Source organism: Anser anser (assembly GCF_964211835.1).
Source record: "Anser anser genome assembly, chromosome: 5".
In the NCBI taxonomy this organism is placed as follows: domain Eukaryota; kingdom Metazoa; phylum Chordata; class Aves; order Anseriformes; family Anatidae; genus Anser; species Anser anser.
This window is the reverse complement of record NC_139725.1, coordinates 43393054-43411019: the sequence shown is the minus strand read 5'-3', so window position 1 is coordinate 43411019 and position 17966 is coordinate 43393054. Positions and strand designations below refer to the sequence as shown.

The following is a 17966-nucleotide window of genomic DNA, read 5'->3' as shown; positions in this document are numbered from 1 at the left end:
TCATTTTTGCTCATGAAGCCAAATTACAGTCATATCTGTCTTCCACATGAAGTTGTACCTCAGTGGATATTACAACTTGGGGATTACATACTATTTAAGATGAGCAGATTTTGACTAGCTGCAATTAGCTGATCTGCCAACTACACAACATGAAAACCCTTCCTCCAAGCAGAGAGGCTGGGACAACACCATCTTACAGCACATAAATTTGTGAAGTACAACAGGAACAGCGAAACAAAAACGAAAAACCTGTGCATTAAATAGGGCAGACTACAAACGCAGTTAAGAATTAGAAAATGACACAATTGTGTTTACTACAAGTGAGAAACACTTTTAGCTCTTGGGTACATGCACATTATTTTACAGACATTAATTACACGATCATATTTTTCCCCACAGGATCTCACCTCAGTCTGCACTCAGAAAGGATTGTGTCCATGCAAAGAGCAGCTATTTGAAATACTGTTTTCTGCTCAGAGTGGCTGGTGTGGCCCCAGGCCTTATTTACCACACATTATTCAAACCTGGCTCTGGAGATTTACTCATTTCCTCATGTGTTTTTCTTTGGGCTTATCATTACACTGTCCAAGGGCTTCACCATCCCAAGATCATTTATTTTCACACACCCCTATGAAAGGAGGGGGTATTTTTATTCCCATTTTATGGGTGAATAATTGAGGACCACTGTGAAAGGTGTTTGCTAATTCTGGGTGCCAAGTCTGAGATGCACACGGCCTCAGTGATCTGTTTGTATAGCACTGTGTTAGTGGATTCCCATTCACTTCATCTGCAGCTGTAAGCACTCAGTGCTTCTGTAAAGTAGGTCCTTTGGGATCAAAAAAGGTTCACTATAAAACAGGGAACGCACAATTAAACAGCCACTGGCACAACAGCTGCTTAAAAAACTTAAAGGCTATCATACAGAAATGGTCAGAGAGAAAGTCAACTGCCAGGTCAGAATTTCTCTGCCTCAGCCATAAAAGCTTCTCTTTCTCTCCTGCCGTCCCTTGTCTCACTCACTACACACCTGACAAATGAGGCAGGGGTCCTACAGATGGTCTCTTTCACTGTGCAACTCTGATTTATCTCAGAGTAGGTCCGTCACATGCAGTGAATGAGGCAGGGGTCCTGTGGAAGAAATAGCATAGAGTTACGTTGCTAAAACCTGAGTTGTGTAAGACGCACAGTCAGGTTGACAGAAATGTACAGAGTATAACTGGCCTTTCCTCACCTCCCGGTTCTTGTGTTAGCACCCTTCAGAGTGCCCTTTTCAGTTTGGTGTTTCTTTTACAGAAAAATAATAATAATCCCTCATGAAGCATCACAATGACACTTCTGTGGGTTATCAGAAAAGACAGACCCATCATGCTATTTCCAAGGTAATGGAGCAAACAGGCTGCAGGAGTGGGTCATTCTCCTCTGTGAAGAGTAACATGAGCAGCATGAAACACCAGGTGAATTTCAGACACTGATGACTACCGAGGAATAATGAGTCAGAGGCCCTGCTGACCATTCAGCCCAAGTTGTGCCTCTTTTTCTCCAATCCAGACCATCCCAGCCCACTCTCTTAATCGTCTTTGCCTCCTCACCCCAACCCTTTCCTTTGCTCTCATCTCACCTCCCCAAACACCATTCCCCAACAATCTGCAGTCCCAGCTTCCTTGTTCAACATCTGCCTGTTCACTCCTCCTCCTCACCTTTTTGCCCATCTCCCTTGCCCCATCTTCCCATTACTTTGGTGGCCCCACTTACTGATATCCCATCACCTGACACAGACCTGTCTGTCCACCCAGTGTGGCTTCAAAATGTAATTTTAGAGTTTTATGAAGAGAAGTCTTCTTATTTTTACACAGAAGAAAGGCAAAATCCAGAAACACAGCATAACCCCTATTTTTTGTCTTTTAAAACACATGCTATTTTTGACAAAAGTTTTCCCTAAACAAATCTGTCAGAGGTATAGAAAATGTGTAAAGCAATGACTAAAGCTATGCAGCGGTATGAACAGCTGAATTGAAATTTTACAGGGAGTACTAGTAGAAAAAGGCAGTGCTAGTAATCTGCTGCAGATTTGAAGATAAAAACTAAGGAATTTGCTTAAGTACGGAAGACTGCTGCTGCCATCGTGTTTTAAAACTTATCATGGTTGGTCATATTAGCATTTGGATGGCAGGCCTCTGAAGCTTAGCAGAGTGCTGGTACTCCTTCATACACTATCCTGGTAGCTTACAGATGCTAGCACTTATTTGATACACACACCTACATCCATCTCAGGCTTGCATCAGCTGGTCACAAGATCATACACATCTTAGAGTCACAGGAAATAAGGCACGGACCATGTCAGCTGGTTGGCGTGTCCCTCTGTCCCAACAGAGGACCAGTCACAGCAGCATTATGTTGACAGGTGTTTTTTCAGCCTGCTCTGAAAAACTTCCAACCCTTCCCAGTCTGTGTTCTAATGCTTTGGTATTGTTGCTAACACAAACTTTGTAACTCAGAACTGAAATCTCCCACATTGCATTCAAAGCCCACTTACTTCCAGCTCTAAGAACAATAGATATAGCAACCGGCTTTTTTGCTTCCTCCTGAACAGAGCCTCTTACAATTTAAAGAGGCATTCACCAGACCTTGTCTAATATCTAGATTTCAATGAAAAAAAATATTAACCTGCCTAAACAAAAACAAATTAGCACCTCAGTCCCTCTGATTTCATCTCTCCAGGTCTCTAAGCTTATCACTTGGAAGGCCACAGGTTTTGCAACTAGCAGGCTGGCTTGTGGCAGACAAGTCAAATTTCCCTTCTCTTCTAGGGGACTCCAGCTGACTCGGTAGCCATGCCTCACTGCAGTTCCAAAAAAAAAAAAAAAAAAAAGTTAGCCCTTCGCTGAGATAAATCTTCCAGTTGGATTCAATTTCTCACACGCTTTCAAAATCTTGAGCTGAAGTTTGGGGAAACTTGAGAAAATATCTTTTGTTAAATCACAGAGTATCCTAAGTTGGAAGGGACCCACAAGGATCATTGAGTCCAACTCCTGGCTCCACATGGAACCACCCAAAAATCAAACCACGTGTCTGAAAGCTTTGTCCAACTGCTTCTTGAACTCCGTCAGGCTCGGTGCCATGGCCACAACCCTGGGGACCTGTCCCAACCACGCTCTCAGTGAAGAACCTTTTCCTAACACCCATCCTGACCCTCCCCTGTCGCAGCTCCATGCCGTTCCCTTGGGTATCAAAGCTATCATTTGTTACATTCACTACACTACTACGGTAGAGCAGCAAAATTTCTTAGCATACGTCCTCGATGGAGCAGAGAGCTGTGCCCACAGTCCTGCCTTCCAGTGCTGTGCCCTGAGCACAAACCAATCTCTTCTTGCTGACAAGCAGTGACGACATGCCAGATTTCATCTGAACCAGCTCCCAGGATACTGCAGGTCCACCTCCTTGGCACATGCAGGAGAGAACATACAGAATGACTGGAGCTGCAAAGGAGCAATGCCATCACCTTATAACTTTTGGAACTTCACATCATTGGGATAGCAAAGGTTCACCTCCAGTGTTACAAACAGCGAGCTCCCATGCAGGCCAGGAGCCATTCTGCTCAGACTGGAAGCAGGGGGCCCTCCTCTTCCATAAAGCCTTGCTGAAGTGTTGTGATGGGGGAAGGAGAACTGACAGCTCAAAGGCACATGCAACTGCTCTGCACTGTGTTTGCACAACTGCGTGAGAGCGTATCCCTTGGTGATGTTATTCACAGGCCTTGGCCGACAGTAAATAAGACAGTGGAGCTTGATTCATGAGGGATGACAGGAAATCTATAACATGTGGGCTCTATAATCTGCTCGCTACTGCGTAGCAAAATGAAAGAACAACAGTCCAATTACTGAGTCCTTGCTGATCCCAAGCACATCCTCCAGATCTTGTTCTGCTCAGAGCATGGAGAGTCTGTGGGCACCGAGGGAAAGACAGCTCTGGCTCAGGCCCAGTTTTCCATGCTGGGCAGTGAAGCAACATTTTGGAAGCATCAGACTACCTTCCAGTGGATACAAACACCGCCTAGACTGCAGCATGAACTTCAGAGGAAAGTTCTGGAGAGCTGCAGGCAGCTGAGCTCAGATCGCCAGCTCAGGATATCGGTCACTGCACTCCACTGCGGGCCTCCCAGGGCCCACAGGGCTGGCGGAGCCAGGGAGCACAGATCCACCACAGCAGCCAGGCCCAGCCACTCGCCTCAGTGGGGACTCCGTTCCCACGAGATAACACCATTCCCAGGGATAACACAAATCAGCGAGGAGGCAACTGCAGTTAAGAACAGAGGTATGATCCAGCAGGGCACAGCTGGAGAAATGGTGTCAAAACACACCTCGTGGGGAAGGAGACTCCTCATGGGGGGTGATGTGAGTTCTGGGGCCAGGCAGAAGAGAAGATTTCACATCAAGCAGAGAGCTGGCCCATGAAAGAGCAAGGAAGAAGTCTGTGAGAGCAGCAGCCACAGAGAAGACTGCTCTCAAGCCACCAGTGCCGAGGACACATGGAAAGACAGAAGAAGGTTTCTTTTGGACAAAACAGCAATGGCAGGGGGGCTGCTAAACCCAAACAGAAGGAGGAGGAAATGATTTTGCTTCCTACTGTGCTGTGTCAGAAAACCCACAGGACTGCCCAAGGCTGGGAAGGCACAGGACAGCTCAGCTGAGGACCCCGGCAGCTTGGAGGAGACAGTTCTCTCATTTTTCTCTAACCAAACTTACACTTTTCATTCCTTACATCTCTGGCCCTTACCGCTTCACACCTTTCAGATCTACCTCCTGCCTCCTAGGAAAGGGGCAAAGGGAACTTTTCTCACTTTGGCAACAGGTAAACAGCATGGCAGGATGGGGAGGGGGAACAATTTCCACTTGATCCTTAGTAAAGGCTTTCTCCTTGGCTGAGTGCACACTCTGGGGACTGCTGTCCTTTCCCTGCTTCCCCCTACAACCATCTCTGCCACCACCCCCCTTCCCCCCCTTGTTATCTGTCAGTAAACAGTAATTAAAGATGTGGCCTGCTTGATAAAGCTCCCGCCCGCCCTCACACGGTGCTGCCCTCTTGGACGTGTCTAATTAAAATCCTGATGAGAAGATGAAGAAATCCCAGCAGCTGGGAATCTGCTGACTCTCCCTGCGCTCGGCCTCTTCATTACTGACGACGAGGCAGAGAGATATAAAGGACCCCGGGAAACGCTCCGGCAGACCAATCGATACAGCCTTTTGTGGGACGTGACGGACTGCTCCGGCCTGCCTTTTGAACTGTGCGGATGATGAGGATGCTGGAGCGTGGCTCACTGCGCGGGGCTGCTGGGGCAAGACTTCCCCACTCATCCTGCTGCGGTGCTGCTCCTGGGAACGGCACCCAGAGCCCCTGCAGCTTGGCAGCCCCTCACACCACACAGAACTAACACAGCTATAGCAGCTGGGGGATTTACGTGTCCCCCAGCAACCCAAGCTCCAGAAATCATTGCTTGTAGTACCAGAACACTGCCAAAGCTCTACCCACACCATCACTTCTGTGCAAAGACAGTGTGCACGCGTGCATGTACGCTGCAAAACGCTAAAAACCAGCACAGACCTACCCTGAATGAAGCCAGCACCAAGTGCACACCATTATGTCCACACAGACACTCATGGGAACAGCACGTTTTCACTCCACTGCCAGGATTTTGTGCTAAGGTGAAGTTCCTGGTATGCACAAAATAAAACAGCAAAGGTTTACACGAAGTGCACAGCAATATCATCATCGTGAATCACCGTAACCCTATTTAGACAAACTTCACTTCATGTAAATACACCAGCTAAAAGGTTTTATTCTTGTGGGTTTTTTTTTTTCTAATATGAGACTAGTTTTACATGGAAATAGGCACATTTTCACTGGCACACTCATGTTTATCCAAAATACAAGCAATGAATTTGCTTAGTTTCAAAATGAAAGAAATGGTAAAGGAATGGAAGTAGACTTATATTTTCTAAAGTTTAGAAGTATATTTCAGGCACCTGCTTCCGCATCCCTTTTGAGCATGCCCACAGCAGGTACACTCATCCTGGGGACTAGGATCATGTGCAAGAACGGGGTGTGCATATGGTTGCAAATACAAGTGCATTGTGCATGTAGGAAAAGCGTGTTCCACATGTGGAATCATAAAAAAAAAGTGAGCTTTTGAGTTCACACCTCCTGCTCCACAAACCACTACTGCTCATGCAATCAGCATCAGTCCAGCAGCAGCTGGTGCTCTCAGGGTCCCAGCTAGGTCCTTGGAACCTATCCCCCCCCCAAAAAAAAAAAAAAAAACAAAACAAAAACCAAAAAACTCCAAAACAAAACAAAAAAACTCAGTTGTTTTCTTTCCCAGCCCCTCAAATTTCATTACCTTTCTAAACCACATGGATTAAAAAAATTACAAAAAAGTTGAAAAATAGATTACCTTAAAAACTCAGAAAGTAAGTAATGCCTATGTTTATTATTTTCCAAATTGCCACGATCCTGCCCCACTGTTGTCAGTAAGCCCCCAGGTCTAAAGAGAAACCATATAACAAATCATTCCTGGACTGGTTTAATACTGAGTTAAACTTGTGCAAAAAAAAATAAATAAATCCCAAAGCATTTCAAAACAAAACAGTCCATCGCACAACGTTATCCGTAACAGCAAGAAGAGGTCAACCAAATGCAGAAGCAACTTGACCAAAGGTAAAAGCTCAGGAGTGCTACTAAGAAGGAACTTTGGAGATTGCTCTGGAAAAGATGAGTAAAGAAGGGCAGCAGAGGGGAATCCTGGTGGGAATGGTGGCAGCAGCACTGTTGCAGGGAAGCTCACAGCCTCTCCTGGCCCTGCAGCCTCCGTTGGCATGAGATGGTGTCGTGCAGAACAAGACAGCAGCACTGAGTGCACAGAGCTCTCCGTGCAATCCCCGCCTGTCCCAGTACCTGTACTTGATGGAATGACACATTGCTGCAGCAGCTAATAAATAGAAGTAATTTGATTAGCTTTCCCTAACTAGCGATAAGATCCTGACAAACCCTTTTTAATGCGTTTCTGGAGCAGGATGAAATTGTTTCATTTGGCGAGCAGGGCCCCACGGGAGTTGCCTCCAAGCTCCTTTAGTGAGAGGTAAAAATATGCCAATCATTAATGAGGGGAGAATTACGGAGACTTTAATGCAATCAGAAAAGAGGAGCCCTGAGGCAGCTGGGGAATAAAACCTGCCCTTAAATCAGAGGCAGGCAGCTGGAGCATGGAAATAAAGGCATACACAAGCATGTACATGCACACACACATACCTACCGCACACAGAGATCGTGTACAGCTGCTGAAAATACACTGGGAGATTTGCCTAGGCAACAAATACCCATCTCAGCAAATGGTATCCATCTTCACCAAAAAACAATTGTAAAAAAAAAAATCACAACAAGCTACATCCACCTGTCACACACACGCAGTGCAGGAGGGGACCACTGTTCGTGCAATCCCCACACTCTCACACACACAGAACTGCAGTTTCCAACATTTCAAACCAAAGCCTTTTGTGGAGGAGGCATGTTGGCTGCTTGGGCATCAAGCAGCAGCAGCGAGGCGGCTTTGCCAAGTGGAAGGGTGCCTCTCTCAGGGCCAGACTTGCTGCATGCACACAACATGTCCAAACCCCTTGATCTGTCCTCCAACCAGGGCACTTATGCCAGAGGCAGCATCTACTGTGGATGTTGAAAGGCAGCTCCTCCCATCCTCTCCCCACTCCCTCCTCACCCACTTCAGTGAATTCCCTTCCTCAGGTGAAACAGCTCTTACATGAATCCTATAACTTTTATTCTGAAGCAAACCAGAAGTCTTCAAGCTGCTGGCATTTCCCCTGGCACTGCGGCAGGCAGGAGCTGGGGCAGACACGAGTGGCCTGGCTGGCTCTGATTTTGCAGGTGTCTATGTTCTTTCAGAAATTCCTTTTCTGACAGACAGCATCCCATCCTTCTGCAGCAATGCTCTAACTCCACCCAACAGAATACAAATGGCTGTGTCAGCACAGACCATCCCAGAGAACACTAGCTCCCAGTTTAATGGGGAAAAAAAAAAAGCCAGGACGGCTTTTTCTATTCTCTCTTCCAGATCCTCCACCTTGTTTACTTGAAAATAATGAGCAAGAGCACTGGGATATCAAACACCAACCACCTTTCCTCTCCCATATACATGAAACATGATGCCACAAGGTCCAAACATGCAGTACTTTTTCCCTAGTTTGAGTTAACACTAAAAAATAGGGGAGCAACTGAATGATTGGTGAGAACAACAGGAAAGTCAATACTTAATTTTGGCCTTAAAACACACACAAGGAGCTGCAAGACAAGTATTTCTTCCTCGCAAAACCCCTGTATTATAGTGAGAGTACCTGTAGCACCCCTGCCCTCTGCTAGATGGAATGACTGTCCTGCCTAACGTGCACTGTAAGGCTTGTATTGAGAAAGCTAAGCTAATTCTTCTGACAGAGACGTTATCAGACACCTCTGCCACAAAAAGGCTGTGCTTCTATACCATATTCTCACATACACCAGATAACTGTGGGATGAGAACGCTGGTGTGACTATTAGCCGTTTAATCCTACAAAGGAATTACAGTCACCAAGACAGAGTAAAAGATGAAGGAAAAGTAAACAGGGGTAAACAGGGGCCTGTCCTGAGACACAGAGCTTGAAGCTCAGCATGTAAGTTAAGGTAGGCAGCTGGCAAATGCGTATCAAGGACAGAGCTGCACGTCCCACTGCTAAATGAGCACAGAACACCCAGTCGTAGGTGAGGGGGCTTCATGTCCCCTCAAAAACAGCTCCTGACTGCTTGAACCATGCAATGATGGGCACCTAGAGCAGTACAGAAGAGCTCCCTGGGGCTGAAAGTTCAGAATGAAAAACATCTCAGAAGGTCAGAAAACCTCAAAGGTTCTCCCAAATTCTCTCACGCTCCTTCCCAAGACTGAAAGGATCAAAGCTGCTGTTGGGCACATCACTCAGCCAGACTGCATTCCCCTGAAAGACAGAGAAATCACCTCCTAGAAACAGAAACAAGTGAGATGACCCTTGCACAGAAACCATCAAGACTGTAAAAACTGGGTAACAGGGAATTCAGTATTGTGTTAGCACAAGGCTTTCTAACATTTAGAAATCATATTGCTGCCCTTTTGGGATTGGGGCCAGTTTTGATCTGAAGCTCCAATTGAATTCAGTGATTTCTTATGGTCAAGAGGTTTAGGCCATTCAAGATAATAACTAGGCTCCCTCCATGGATGCATTCCTAGGCGATCCAGGTCTTACTACAGTCACAGTCCAGCCCAGCCTAGCCCAGCCCACAGCAGAGCAGCTGTACTCGACAGCCTCCTCCGAGCAGCAGGCAGAGGTCTGAGATAGTGTGTCCTGGTTCCAGTTAGGACAGAGTTAATTTTTCCTCATAGTAGCTGGTAGGGTGCTATGTTTTGGATTAGGATGAGAAGAGCGCTGATAACATGCTGATGTTTTAATTGTTGCAGAGCAGTGTTTACACCAGGCCAAGGACTTTTCAGCTTCTTGCTCTGTCCTGCCAGCGAGCAGGCTGGGGGTGCAGCAGGAGCTGGGAGGGGACAGACCCAGGACAGCTGACCCAAACTGGCCAAAGGGGTATTCCATACCATCTGACGTCATGCTAAACAATATATAGGGGTGGCTGGCCGGGGTGGGGGGCCGGCTGCTCGGGGATAGGCTGGGCATCGGTCAGCGGGTGGTGAGCAATTGCATTGTGCATCACTAGTTTTCTTACACATTATTATTATTAATACTATTATCATTATCACTATTATTATTATTATTGTTATTATTATGTTCCTGTCTTAATAAACTGTCTTTATCTCAACTCACAGGCTTCACTTTCCCGTTTCTCTCCCCCATCCCAGAGAGGGAGGGGGGAGGGTGAGCGAACGGCTGTATGGTGTTTAGCTGCCGGCCGGGTTAAACCACAACATAGTGTCACACAGTGTGGCTCCACATACAGGACTGCCTCACTGCAAACAACTTCTCATCCTGGTTTGTTATGATTAAAAATGCACGTCACCCAGCAAGGCCTTGGAGTGGAACCCAGCTGGAAATTGGATCATTAATATTCCTTCTCATGCCCATTGCCACAAATTTCTTACCTCCCCAGAAGCAATTGCTAATGATGCAACAATTTAGGGTCTTGGACTAAAAGTGAAGTCAAGACTAAACTGTCCATTGTTACTCCAGTTCATCCATCTTTGCCCATATCCTGACATCCCATCAATCTTATGCCAGCGTGCTGCATGTCAGATGTCTTTCAGCCCTTTCAAGTGCCTGTTCCCAATTTATTTACCAAAAGGTCTTTAGCTTCCTAAAGCATCAAGAAGGAGATTCCAGATGATCCTCATTCCTGAGCAGCTGGAAACACAAGGAAAGAAAATGGTTTGTTCAAAAGTTTCTTCCACTGTGTGTCTGGCTCTAACCCTTGGCCAGCACACTTTCCACACCATTAAGGTGCTGTTCAGGGGCTGGAGCAAAAAACGCAAAGCAAGTGTAGGACATACCACACAATTGAGAATCCCACAGATGTACAAATGGGGATATACCATTTTTAGCAGACAGGGTTATGTATATGAGTTCACCTCAACCCCATGTGCTGTTACTGCTGTTAACTCACTACGTGTACCTCTCACAGCTTGTCCAACTCCCTCATCACTGCTACAACAACCCTTAGGTTCCAGATCCAGAAGCAGGACACAGAACAAGTGATTGAAATCCCCTGATAGCCATTGTGCTCACTCACAGGCCCATCTGAGCCTTTCCCTGTATAGTGTTTACATTGGACAGCAAGAAGCACAACACAACCAAGACTACACCACTGATCATGAAAATAACAATAATGATATCAAGACATTTTCTCCTGGGACTCTAGCATCACCACTGTGGACTGCTCATGCACATTGGTACAGGGCAGAGGAAGTTTATTCTTACTTGTCAGCTGAGCTGACATTCATTTGGCTGCAGGCAGCACAGCCTCGAAGAGGATGAATGCCTGGCTGAGAGGTGGAGAAGCCCGTCAGACAGCAACTAGCACAAGGGAGCTGGGAAAACAGCACTGGTCACAGGAATCAGGTCACGGGAATCAACTATAAGTTCTGCTGCAAACATCTATTAAGCCTCCAGTGTCTCAGACAACTACCCCAGAAGCATCCGTCTCCCTGTAAGCATTTTGCGTCTTAGGTGGCTAAAAACTCTTTGGGAAATTTTTGAAATTTGCATCATGCTGAGGACTTGCTTCATGTGCCTCTTCATAACACCACTGCACCACAAATAGCTCCAGAATGGGGTGTTTACTAATACAGTGCTGTAGTTTAATGGGAAACTGCTTTTGCCACCTTTGGATTTGTACGTTTGACACCTGCACTTTGATGTTACTGGTTCTTTTGTTTACTTCATGCCAGAAATAATAATTTTCAGTGAAAAAAACAAAACTTTGGCAGTAAAATGCATAGGTACGTTACCAGCCATCTCACTGCAGGAACGTGAATGGTGACAGTACCAGAGTGACGAGCTCAGTGAACGTACACAGCAGTAACAGCTCTAAGTGATCTGGAAAAGGAGCTGTCCTATCAGTCCAATTAGTGTAGCCAACACCAATATGAGATGTGGACAAAGGAAGAAAAAAAGAAGAACCAGTGGGTCCAGAAATATATGACTTGTCCTACCTACTTCAAACACATACCTATTTCAAAAAAACCAACCAACCTAAACAGCTTACTGGGCCACACCACGGACATTTCCGTATTACTTTCAAGTAATCAGTAATCACCACCTCTGCCTATTCCCTTTAGCAGCTCCTAGCAGCTGCCTGCATCTCAGCCTAGTGGTCTGTTCACAAGGGCAGAGCCTTGGTTGCTACTGGAAGCCAGCAGCGCCCCAGTGAAGTCAAAGCTACAGCCCACACGAAGGTGGGTAAGTGATTAAAGGTATTTTAAGGAGACAATAGATAGGAAGAAAGCTCTGCCGCAGATTTGTCAGCTCCTATTTGTGTGGAATAAACACAGCACAGCAGACTCCACACAAGGACTGGTGACTTCTCGTGCATCACTGAATGCCACAGACTGCTGGGTGTGGGCAGCTGAGTCATTCAACCTTATCTCAAGGCTGCAGCCTCAACTTTTCCTACTCAGACTGAAAGACAACCCCTGGGTCCTCCTCACCCACCAAGCCTCAGCCTCCCCGACATTCCTGGGACCAGGTTATGTGCTACATGCCTTTGCAGGATGCCCCCTCTGTGAACACAAGGGCAGAGCAGAAGGGTGCACTCAGTAGTCCTGCTGAGGGAGCACTGTCTGCCATGCCACAGATTAACACCCTCCTCAAATTATTAAGGGGGGACAGAGGGGAAAAAAAATCTCAAATAGTTTCTCCTTTCCTGCCAATTGTCCCCATCTTCTACCTCAATCCTGGCTGGATTCCCCCTTCCCCCTGTCCTCAGCTAGCACCGCCAGGCTCAGTCCTCCTCACCCTAGCCCCCCCTCCCCAAGGACAAGCAAAGTTATTACAATAATGAATTAGCCAGGCTGCTTACTGCTGCCAGTGGCGAAGGCAATTATCCCACTCCACGTCCCCAGCCACCGCTCAGCTCCCTCATAAAGAGAGGCTTTTGGGGCCGCTTTGTGCTTTGATTGGAAATGAAGAGATTGCTAATTAGGGAACCCCTGCTGGGATCGGGCTGGCAGGAACAATGGTGAAACGGACGGAGCACACGTCCATTTAGAGAGGGGTGGGGGGAGAAGAGAGAAATGTGAGCTCCTCTGTAATGTAGTGCATCCTCTGCTCATGCCATAAACAACAGGGCAGACAATTTTATAGAGCTTTTCACCTTTTAAAGCATGCTAATTTGTTTATAGGAAGCGATAATTTGGTGTGTGTTTGCATAGGTCAATGCCTGTAGTTTCTGTGTACAGTATGGATTGATGCATGCATACATACACACAGTCATTTCCAGAGAGGCATTTCCTTAAAGAGTGTGTCTACACAGCTGACTGTGTATTTCTTGTCATTTGCTGAGCGGCATGCATCAATCCTGCATTAACAGGGGAAGATGCGTAGACAAGTCTATTGACGAGTATTAACACAGAATTTAATGCCTGAATTCACAAATCACCAAAGTTGAAAATGACTTACCAAATTAGTCAGTTCACCTGAGGCTTGCCCAGCACCTGCTTCCATTGCTTTGCCCAAGTGCTTTAAATGACAAATAGACCTCCAGAAGGAGAAAATTTCACCATTAAGACAACATTTTCTTAAAACTCCTCTCAATTCAATTGCACTAACTATCCATGGGGGTCACAGAAGCTAAATTCACCTTTCTAAGCTTATGAATTGCCCACAAACAAGTTACAGAAAGCCTCCTTTGCAGCACACAAGCATATCTGCACAGCTTCGTAACACTGCACCAACAGCCCTCATATATGTAACATGCTCATGTTTTGTGCTCTAGTCACTTTTAACCACTGTCAAACAAAAAAAAAATCTCCCCCAACAGATCAACATGCAAATCATACCACTTATAAAATACAGCCTGTCAACAAGAGCAAATGCCTCACCTTTTGTGCAAAGCTGATAGAAGCAGCTGGAGCCTATCCTGCATTGCTCAGTTAACTAAGTAAATCCATCAGGGAAGGACACAAGTACCATGTAAAACTGGAAGTATAGTTTTCATCCCACATATTTGCCTTGCCATACAGGAAATTTGCATATTGTTGATTAGCATTAGGTGACTTATGCAAGGTAAAGCAAATTTCACATTTTAAGCTTGAACTTACATTTCAGAACTCCCTTGTAGATACTGAAGCATTTGAACTATTCAAGTGTGCTTTTCCCTGAAAACATCCTCGGTAAAGCACAAGTCTTAACAGAAAGTGAGCACTAAAGGGTGGAAACATGGTTGAACTGAAAATGACTTTCAAATTCATAGACTATTTCTCCCTGCTGTTTGCTCACCTCTAGTGTTTATATCCTTCAAACAGTTGTAGGTAGTTTTCATGTTCCCTTCTTAGTCATCACTTAGCCAAGCTCCACATATTTAGTTCTTTTGATCTTCCCTCATAAAAACAATCCCTCCAGCTCTGTCATCATTTTTGTTGTTCTTCTCTTACTACCTTCCAAGTTTTCTCTGCATTTTTTTTGCTTCTAGTGCCCAGAGCTGAAAGTCTCACCAGAGCGGTACAAAGCAGAAACACCACATCATTGCTTCATGATGTCCTGCCTCCATACAATACTGTCAAGTTTCATGGAAAGGCCAACATTTGCGACCTGCCCACTTTTTTTGCCTTGGTCTGAGGTGCTGTAACATCAACTCAGATTGGACTTGCTAGTCACCACCATTCCCCCTCACTCTTTCACTCAGTTCTCCACTGTGTTCTACTTACCTGAGGAGTATTTCCCTTCAAGTAGGTACAGCCTGAAAGGAAAATCCTGTGTCAGAACCATGCTTAGGGTTGCATTAGTTTGCTGACAACCCTGTATTTACCCACAGCACGTACAAAACCTGACCACTTAAAAGCAAGGAAACATCCATCTAAGGACATCAAGGGCCAAGTTGTAATGTGGTATACGCTAGCAGAGCTTGTTAGGTTTCACCACAGCTGTGCTGGTTTACACCAGCTGAGAAGCTATTTCCATAAGTCTTAGACTGGCCATATCACAAACAATCACATTATTCAGAGAAAGTACAAAGAAAAGCATATTTCACCCCAGCAGCTGCAATTCTCATGCACGAAGCCCCATTACCTTGATTTCATAATCCAAGTATTTTCTTTTTAGGGATATGGCTATAGTGAGTGTATTAACAATTCAACATATCTACCAACTGGTACCGGAATTCTTTGTTAAAGCATTTAAAATTGCTCTCTTGACAGCAAGACTCTAATTTGGAAAAAAGAGATTCATTCACAGGGTCTGATTTTGACTAGCCTAATATCCTAGTGAAGGTGGATGAAAGGAGGTGGCCTTCTCATCGCATTATAGTAGGCAGGTCGGGGTAGTCAATGGAAGAGATAATCAAATATTGTAAAATCCTGCAAGACGGAAGCAAACCCATTCCCTCACGCACCTAACAACGGGCTACTAGTTCTGATCTTACATGAACTCATTCTCTTTCAGAGCACAACTTGCTTGAAATAATTCAGTTCTTAACAACCGTTCCTGTGCAAAAGGAGCAAGTATGAACATAGCAGTACCCAACCCAGGATTTCTTCCCCATATTCTTCCTGGAGCAACACAACTACATTCTGCCACATGCAGTATGGGCAAAGGCCAAAGTCTCTTAGGGCATACTGAGTTTCTTTCTCTGGGAGATTTTAATATAACATTTTCATTTGAAAATTACCAAGCAAAGAACCACATCTCTTCCCCCCCACCCCGCAGAAGTGTAGATATCCCTTTAATTTCATAAAGATAACACCTGTTACATTCAAAGAGCATAAAACTTTGTTGTCCTTGCCTGTTTTTCTCCTTTAGGAGTTTGGCTCTTACAAATCAGATTGTAGGAAAAAAAAAAAGTCTCTCTACATAGGCTGCATCTATGCTTTAATCCACATCTGGTGCTGAAAGAGGAGATCCCACTGTCCTTCCCACCCCACTTATTCATTCCCACATTTGTCCTGTGTCCCTTAAAATCATGGAATATCCTGAGTTAGAAGGGACACACGAGAAACATGGAGTCCAATGCCTGACTCCACACAGGCCAACCTAAGAGTTAAATCATATATCTAAAAATGTTGTCTAAACACACTTTTTGAACACTGACAGGCATGGGGCTGTGACGACTTCCATGGGAAGCTTGTTCCAGTGCCTGCCACCCTCTCAGTGAAGAATTTTTTCCTAATATCCAATCTGAGCTTCCCTGTATGCAGTATTGCATTAAGCAAAGTAGTGCCAGCAGGTCAAGGTAGGTGATCCTTCCCATCTACACAGCACTGGTAAGGCCACATCTGGAGTGCTACATCCAGTTCTGGACCACCCAGTACACAAAAGACACGGATGTACTGGAGATAGTCCAATGCAGGACTGCCAGGATGCTGAAGGGACTGGAGCACTTCTGCTGTGCGGAGAGGCCGAGAGAGTTAGGACTGTTCATCCTGGAGAAGGGGAGGCTCAGGGGGATCCCATCAATGTATATAAATAGCTGAAGGGAGGGTGCACAGAGAACAGAGTCAGGATCTTTCTAGTGGCACCCAGTGCCAGGACAAGAAGCAATGGGCACACACTGGAACACAGGAAGCTCCCTCTCAACATCAGGAAGCACTTCTGTGCTGTGCAGGTGATGGAGCACTGGCACAGGTTGCCCAGGTAAGCTGTAGAGTCTCCCCTTTGTGGAGATCTTCAAAAGCCACCTGGACATGGTCCTAGGAAACCTGCTCTGGGTGTCCTGGCTCGAGGAGGGGATTGGACCAGATGACCTCCAGAGGTCCCTGCCAACCCTAACCTTTCTGTGATGCTCTGATCTTATCACTGGTCACCAGAGAGAAGAATCGGCTTCAGATCCCCCTTGCGAGGAGGTTGTACACAGCAATGAGGTCACCCCTTAGTCTCCTCCAAGCTGAAGAAACCAAGAAACTCTCCTCATAAGTCACACCCTCTAGTCCTTTCACCATCTTCACTGACCCTCCTTCAGGCACATTCTAATATATTTTTTTATGTCCTTATATTATGGAACCCCAAACTACACCACAGTACTCAAGGTGAGCCTACACCAATGCCAGGTATAGTAGGACAATAATTTGTTTCCACCAGTTGACACACATGAATTTACAGCTCAGACTGAGGAGATGATCTGAGTTAAAAATGCGAAAAGGGTAGTTTAATTCAAACTGACCACAAGACAGATTACTATAAGCCCAGGTGTACATGACATATGGTCTCCAAGTTGCTAATACACTTTCACAGCTGCTGTAATGTCAGATACTTTACTTATGTTTGGGGTATTTTTCTTTTAAAATTTCCATTTTTGTGCAGGTAAATGATGATGTGGTTGAGACAGAAGGAGACTGAAAGACATAATTACTGAATTAAAAAGCATGATGCTGTCAGCCCAGTACTTGCTGGAAACAAAGACTATCCAGTGAGAGATCTGAGAAGCATAATAAATTTAATTCCAAGAACAGTCTAAGGAGTGACCTGATCTAATTGTAAGTGGGGGGAAAATTTAATAGTAGAGTTCTTTAATCTAGCTTTAAAAGGATGTAAGACAAGACTATTCCTAGTATCCAGAACTAGACAAATTCCACTTTGCAATAAAGAGCATGTTTTCATTTTTGAATGGCAGGAACTGGCCACTGGGACAACATGCCATGAGGCATTCTGGATAATCTATCACAATGTCTTTAAATCAAGGCTGTCTCTCTCTCTAGAAGATGTTGATGTTGTGAAGGTAACAGATCACTACAGGAGTTACAGCACCAAAGCAGTGTGTGTCTACCCTAAACTCTGTTTAGATTCCTTTTGATTCTTTAAGAGTTGTAGAAAGCAAGACAAATGTATACAAATACAGCGCCTGCTTTGTTCTGTTGAAACCGTTCACTAAGAAGCGTTTGTGTTGTACTATCCAGAACTTTTTGGTTCCCTAGAAGCTTCAACAAAGAAGAATCACAAATGGTTTTTATAAAGCAATTTCTTATACATTATAATAAACAAGTGGCCATTTAAATCTGTTCATGTCTTGATTTTTATTTTATTTAAGACCTGCTTTATTTTAAAATTTTATTCAAGCTTCATAGAGTAAGCTGCCTATAGGAAAAATATATTTTATAAATCTACCACATCAGGGTTACAAAATGAGGGAAGAGAGCTGCCCGTCAAACAGCCAACACCACTGCTACTCTGCCCAGGTTTGCCTTTACTGCTACAATATGCATTTTTAATATGGGAGCATTGGAAGCCTGAAGTCAAACT

The 17966-nt window shown here is 45.1% G+C and overlaps 1 protein-coding gene across 7 annotated transcripts in view; it reads right to left on the bottom strand.

The window, feature by feature from the left end:
• The window catches only part of ESRRB (estrogen related receptor beta), a 155791-nt gene that overhangs the window by 97787 nt on the left and 40038 nt on the right, over positions 1-17966 (bottom strand). Inside the window, exons 3-4 of one of the 7 annotated variants that reach the window (XM_083837455.1) lie at positions 5603-5708; positions 1028-1128 (exon numbers count right to left, since the gene is read on the bottom strand). The exons of 5 other annotated variants lie outside the window; for them this stretch is intronic. The gene's annotated coding sequence lies outside the window, so the exon portion shown is untranslated. The remainder of the gene's footprint in view (positions 1-1027; positions 1129-5602; positions 5709-17966) is intronic. One more of the 7 variants, XM_083837454.1, reaches the window with a different exon arrangement.